This window comes from Humulus lupulus, chromosome 6 (genome assembly GCF_963169125.1).
Source record: "Humulus lupulus chromosome 6, drHumLupu1.1, whole genome shotgun sequence".
Classification (NCBI taxonomy): domain Eukaryota; kingdom Viridiplantae; phylum Streptophyta; class Magnoliopsida; order Rosales; family Cannabaceae; genus Humulus; species Humulus lupulus.
This window is the reverse complement of record NC_084798.1, coordinates 176005025-176012045: the sequence shown is the minus strand read 5'-3', so window position 1 is coordinate 176012045 and position 7021 is coordinate 176005025.

The following is a 7021-nucleotide window of genomic DNA, read 5'->3' as shown; positions in this document are numbered from 1 at the left end:
GTGTTGTGTTAATCAGGAAAGGAAGCTTACAAAATATGTAAAAGGGAACTGCTGGAAGCAAGGGGAAAAACGAATTCTGAAAAGGGCGTGTTGCTGCTTCAATGCTGTAGCATCACCACAGCAATTCAAGAAAATCAAGCAGGTGACGTGGCTAGAAGACAGCTGGGCTTAATGAGTGAAATCAGCACCTATGTGGCTAGAATTTTAATAACTTAAGTTAGCTGGGTGATGTGGCACTTGGAGGACAAAGTGGGAATTGACTTTCCTATTAGGGTAAAGGAAAGTACCCTAAAAAGAAGGGTACCAGCCGAAATAGAGAGAGATCCATTATCATTGAAGTATTTTGCATATTTTTGCAGAGAGAAGTACAGAGAGAAGAAGAAAAAAAGAGAAGAAAAAAGTACCAAACAGAGGAGAAGAAGGCAGACGCTCTAAAGGGGGACTTGAGCTCATCACTCATCTTTCTCTCTAATCTTCACCTCTCATTTTGTATTAATTTCCTATCTCGTTTTTCTGCTCATACTCTATGGAACTTCTAAGTTCTAGTTATGTTTTTATAATTTCAGTTATGAACTAAGCTTTTGAGGATTTGGGTGGTTATGAACCCTTTGTATGAATTAATATTTTGAATGCATGGTTAAGGTTTTGATATCACTGTTCAATTGAATGTGCTGGAATGTTAATTGAATGTTAATTACTGGCCATATTTAGCATTTATTGAGCTGGATATAACTTGGAAAAGGGATATCCAGCTGAACCCATTCAATTGATGCAAGAACTACCTAGTTTTAGGTAATGTTGAGTAGTGGAATAGGAATATTTTGCTGCCTTGTATAACTGAAGATTTGGTGCTTGATGGATTGTTTATAGCCTGATTTAATGCAGGAATGTGTTGAGGGGGTTATAGATAATAGAGTGTAAGTTTTGGGAAAAACTTGCTGGGCATTTATGAAATCTGTTAACTGTGATATAATTCTGAGCCATTGCTGTAACAACTGGAACGAAACAGAGGGGAATTAACCACCCAAATCTATTTTTCTCATATCTGAAATCCACCCAGAATTCTTTCATTTTAATCTCTGATTTTTAGTTTAATTCCTTTGTTTGTCTACAATTATTTTCAGAGTTAATTACCCACTCTTTCCTTTGTTTTGGTTACTATTTTATAAGTTGTTTTTGGTTGATTTTACATTAATTTAGTTAAAAAGTCCCTGTGGATACGAACTTTGACGCTTTGTCACTGTATTACTTGTTGCCGATTGTGTATACTTGCACATATTTTAAACGTTAGAAAATCATCAACAGTGGGCCTGCTTCTTATTAGAAGGGAAATTATGATAATTTGACCCGTTGCGGGCATAATTAGATATCTATGTGCATATATGTGATATATGTGAGAGACCACATTATTATGTGGGTTACTCGGCACGAGGCGATCCTAGGGAGCAAGTTAGCGGGAAAGTCACAATTGGGCTCAATACCCCACTCGGGGTGAGTCGATAGGTATTTTAGGTATTAGGCATTTAATTGGGTTGTCGGTTAATAAAAATGAATAATTGTAGATATGTTTGAAGTTAGTGAGTTTAGGAGGGGATATTGTGTAATTTGACCATTGTGCCATCGGGGACGTTTTTGGTACCCCGAGCCTCGGGATTAGCTTAAGTCATTTAAGCCTAAGGAAACAAAAAAGAAACCTTAAAAAATACACTAAACCAAATCTTTCTCTTTACATTCACTCTCTTCCTCTCGAAAGCTTCTTCAAGCTTGATATTGAAAAACTAAGGGGATTTGTGGCTAGAAACTACAGAATTGGAGGCTTGGGATTGGGTTTCGAATTTCTTGTTGCTAGAGTGTCTTCACTCACAGTTAAGGTAACCATTTGAACTCTCTTTTACAATTAAATTTCTATGATTCCATGGTTGTTTTAGTGTGTTCTTGAGGTGTTCTTGAACCATCTAGCTCATGAATTGAATTGGTGATTTAATGAGTTTTAGGACTGAATTTTTATTGGGTTTTGTTGCTGGGAACAAGTTAGAACTATAGTGGTAATGGAATTATAGCTTTGGAGTAAATTTGGGTTAGTATGGAGTGGATTTGGTTGCTGAAAAATGGATGAATTCCTAGGTTCGAGTGGCCAAGTTGCGGCTGTGTTCTTGTGAAGTCATGACTTAGCTTGAGCCCAGGGCGTTGGAGAAGCCTCTGCCTGGGAGCGCGTCGTTACCCGTTAGGGCAAGTTGCGGCCCGTGCCCTTGATACAGAGGAGGGGGCTTGCTGATAGGAGGGGCGCGCTGCAACCCTCTAAGCCAGGTCCCAGCCTGCCTGAGCATTTTGGCCTTGGGGAGTTTGTTTCAAAAGAGAACTATTTTCTTAGGGCTTGGGATCGATTCCACTATCCGGTTAGTGGAACTCGAGGCCCCAGAGGCTAGGACTCAGTTTGGAAGCCTTTATTCTCTCGTTATTGATGGAATCCTATTTTATGGTTGTGACTAGGGTATCGCTAGGGGCTCAGAACCAGGATCGTGCTCGAGGGTCGTTCTTATTTACGCTTACTCAAACCTGAGGTAAGAAAACTGCACCCAATACATGTTATATGTGATTAGGGCTTGGCCTGATTATTATCAATTCTCATGATTAGGGCTTGGGCCCCAAGAGCATTTATATTTATGATTAATTCTTCATATGTTGGTTGATATTTTCTTTAGAGTTCCATAGTTGTTGCATGCATTCCGTGGTTAGGGCACGAGGCCCCGTTAATAAGTATAACCAGTATCACAAGAATGGTTATTCGATGGTGCTATGTGATTAACATGCATAGGTGATTATTTTGTTGGGATATGCCTATCCATATCTGTTTCTGTATTAAGGTTTGTATTCCTGGATCAGGGCTTGACTTATTAGTCAAGGACGACAATAGCACGCTGTGCACTGGTCGAAAGGCTTGGGCCTGAACCAGTAACATATTATTACGTTGGCCGACCCTATGGTCGATGAAATATTAAAGCGCCAAGTACGCTGGACTAGCTCTATGGCTAGTTACTCAAGGCTAAAGGCAAAGGTCCCAGGTGACTCTATGGTGACGTAGTTTGGGCATAGGGCCCCGGGATTGACTTTATGGTCAATTGTTTAGGGCAGCGGCCCCAAATTGGCCCAATGACCACTTGTTGGTAACTGAATGAATGTTGATGTAGATTATTATTATTGTTGGGCAAGCTAGACAAGTATCTAGAAGCTTATATTTTTTGTTTATGCAAATGTTGTGTTTTCTTGCTGAGCCTTGGCTCACGGGTGCTTTGTGGTGCAGGTAAAGGTAAGGGAAAGCTTGACTAGCCATGAGTTGGAGAGCTTTGGTGGCGACGTGTACAAATGCGGCTACTCGACCACCACAGCTGGGGTTATCTTAGAGGAACTAGGGTTATAGCCCTGTTTTTTCCGCTTAGGCCGACTGAATGTAATTTTTGATGAATATTCACCATTTGAAAAAGATGGATGTAATGTTTAAGGATCCCATGTTTGTACAAAACTTTTTTTATAAAAGTCAACGGTTCTTTTGACCAAATTTTTTAACCATAACCCTTGACATTAACCTTGGTTACACATTTTAAACCAAATGACTTGGTTAGCAAGTCTGACAAAATTTTAAAGTACACAGTGTAACGATCTTGGATTAGGAGGACGTTACACCATGCTTCCAATTAAGGCAATGGTGGCTACTCATAGACAAAGGACATTTTATCAAGATCATAACAACGAGTTACTTAGTGCATCCCTCGATCTGATCAAAGAAAAATGAGGGGCATCGCAGTTACAACTCGCCCATTGTCAACAAAAATCACTCTTTATTTCACTTCAAAGGTAAAGGGCCACAGACTCGAATTAGGCAATCTGATTCTCCAAAGGGTCTTTTTGGCGAATAAAGATCCCAAGGATGGTGTGTTAGGCTCGATCGGAGAAATAGTCCCACGGACCTGGAATGCCCTTCATTTAAAAAAAGTATTATCAATAGTGTTACCATTTATCTAAGGCTTATTTATGAAAGCCATTTCAATTCAATAATAGTTGGATTATTAAATAACCACTTCTTTGTTTTATTATTACGAGCCCACATTGTAAAAGCAACCAATAATGTTTATGCGTTCTGGTTACTTGGGGGGGCACATAACTGAGAATATTTTTTGAGAAAATTAAGCTTACTCGGATAATGATTAAAAACTTAGGAGTTTGATGAAATTGATTATTCAACGGCTTCTTAAAGCTCGAGTTTTCAATAAACCTAACGTGAACTAAGTTTGAGACATCATTAAAACCCTGGATATAACCAGGTCCGAGGCCTGATTTCTAACAAGTATAATGCTATTAAGTTTATTAAAAACCCTGGACATAACCAGGTCCGAGGCCTAATTCTTAACAGGTATGACACAAATAAGCAAGAAAAATCTTGGATACAACAAATATATCGATAAAATCTATCTTGATCTAAAAGTAAATCCCCAAGATTTCGAATGTACAAGAGTCTAAGGATTCATAAACATGAGAAAATAATAAAGTGAGGGAAACACAAATAAATCACAATTTAGGTGTATATTCAAAAGTATATTGTCATCTCGAAAAGAAAAAACCTCGAACTAAGCCCGAAGGAAATTGTTTTGGTCGCAAGGGACTGTTACAAAAAATAAAAAATAATAATACAAAGGGTGAAATAAAATCATTGAGCTCCGTCAGCACGCTCCAACGAGGTCACCTCTTCACCATCCCCCTCTGCAGCTCCGGAAGCTTTGCCAGTCTCCGAGGGGTCCTATGAGAAACGAATCTTGAACCCAGCAAGATACGGATCCCACAGCTCAGGCTGCATGAAAGATAAGTTCCCATTCTGGTTGAAGGCCCAACAATGGTAAAGCATCTCCTCCATTTGAGATGAGGACACTGCAGCTTCCTCCTTGACCTTAGCCTCAACCTCGATCAGCTTCTTCTCATGCTCTTCAGTTTCGGCCTGAAACTGATATGTGCAACGACTCGCCTCCATTACCTGAGCCTAAGAGGTAGACAGGGCGGCCTTTGCAGACCGCTTGCCCTCCAGAGAAGAAGTCAGAGCAACTTTGATGGCCTGCTTGCTGTCTTGAGCAATACTTAGGGCAGCTCGGAGTTCCTCGTTCCTAGCCTTAATGCGAGCTATGCTTCGATATTGGGCCAAGACAGACTGCTGAAGAATGAAGCAAGTCAAGCATAGTGTTTTTTTATTAAAAAACCTAAAGAAAAAGAAAAGGTTGGGAGAGTGAAAGGAACTCACGGTAAGGTTCATCCTCATAGCAGATTCGAGGATGTCTTCAGGACTGGGCTCCTCTATAGCCCTCAAATCCCTGGCACTTGCTTTGTAGGCATGGCCCACCATGTGGCTTGCTCTCTCATACACAATACCTCAAAAGGCCTTGGGGATCTTGTCCAGGTCGTGTGGCTCAACCGGGATCTGGAATGTAGGATCCTCGCCTTGGATCACTCAAGGATTTGAGGGAGGTATGTGACGAGGAGGAGGAGGATAAGCTTGTTGGATAGTAACTGTTGTTACCGGAGCTGGGGGAAGTTCTCTTTGTGGCTGCTCCCGGGTGGTGCTGGCACCCTTGTCCGTAGACGGAGAATTGGAGGTACTTCCCATCTTCGGAGATGTTTTCTTGGCCACCCTAGGTCTTTTCACTACGAGACCAGCTCCAGTCCTCCCGGCCTTAAAAACACCCCTCAAATCCGGAGCTCCTGGCAGTTCCATCTCTTCACCTGAAAAAGAGAAAGCAGAGGAATCAGTTCACAGGATTAATAATTAAAAAATGTTATAAACAAAAGAAAAATAGCATGAATCCTACCCTCTGGGCTGGGGGTGGAATCTATTACAATCAGCTCGGGGGTATTGACTGGGCTAGGCACAACTTCTAACTCTCGGATTAACGGAGAAAGTGGAAAATCAAAAGCTATGACCTCATGGATCCTAGGGGGTTTAGGTCCTTCCTCGGGGCTGGACTCATCTACGTACTTCCTAAAACAAGGGGCATATGCGCCCTGGAGTAGGGAATCCTAGGACCTAAGGCTTGTTCCATACTCCTAAAAATTGGTGGATCTAAGATGTAAAGTGTTGTCAACTATGATGGTTCCTTTGGGATAGCTATGATCAAGCGTACAAACAAATGATCTACGTACTGGAGTAGGGGTATGTTTAGGTCCGGGTCAGTAGGGTGACGATTAACGAGGTGGTTAAAGTTGAATCGAATTAGCCTATAACTACCACCAGCCTGATCTAACTCTCTATAAGGGTATGGGTTACCATGTCCGGAGGGGTCGGCTGCTGCCTCGGACGTAGTTCGTTCAAGATTAGGCCAATGATTATCTTTAAGAGCTCTCCTTTTACGCACCAGGGGTGCCACATTTTCTTCCTCCTCGACGTCCTCGTTGGCTGGCAAGTCCTCTTGAGAAGGGGGGAGCTTGGGGATGACAGGGAGAGGAGCTTGGGTCCTCAAAGATAAAGTCTGGCCCTAGCTGATCAATTTGCAAGCCACCAGGGTGGCACTATTCATAATCTGACAATAGTCTTTCTTCCCCGGAGGAAGACTAGATATGGTCTTATATTGACCCTCGAGGGTCATAGACCGCTCTGTCCTCGCAAATATAGCTGTGCAAAGAGCGATAAAAGTTCATGTGCTGAATTCACAAAGATAGAAGACTTACGAGGACGGTTGAAGTATCGATGGTCGCAGTTCTTGAACCTATTTGACATAAAGAATAAATCTTTATAGTCATTTGGATGGTTGGGGAGGTCGATGATAGATGCGGAGTTTGGGAAATGAATGAAGTAGTAAAATCCATCACCTCGCCCCTTCTGGTCGGGATTGGCCTTAAGGCAGAAGAAATACAGGATGTCTGCCGGAGTGGGGACCTCCCACTCATGCCTCAAAAACAAATTCTTTAGCCCAGTCAAAAGCCTATATGAATTTGGGGGGGGGGGGGGGGGGGGGGAGCTGGAATGAAGCCAGTTTGATGTAGT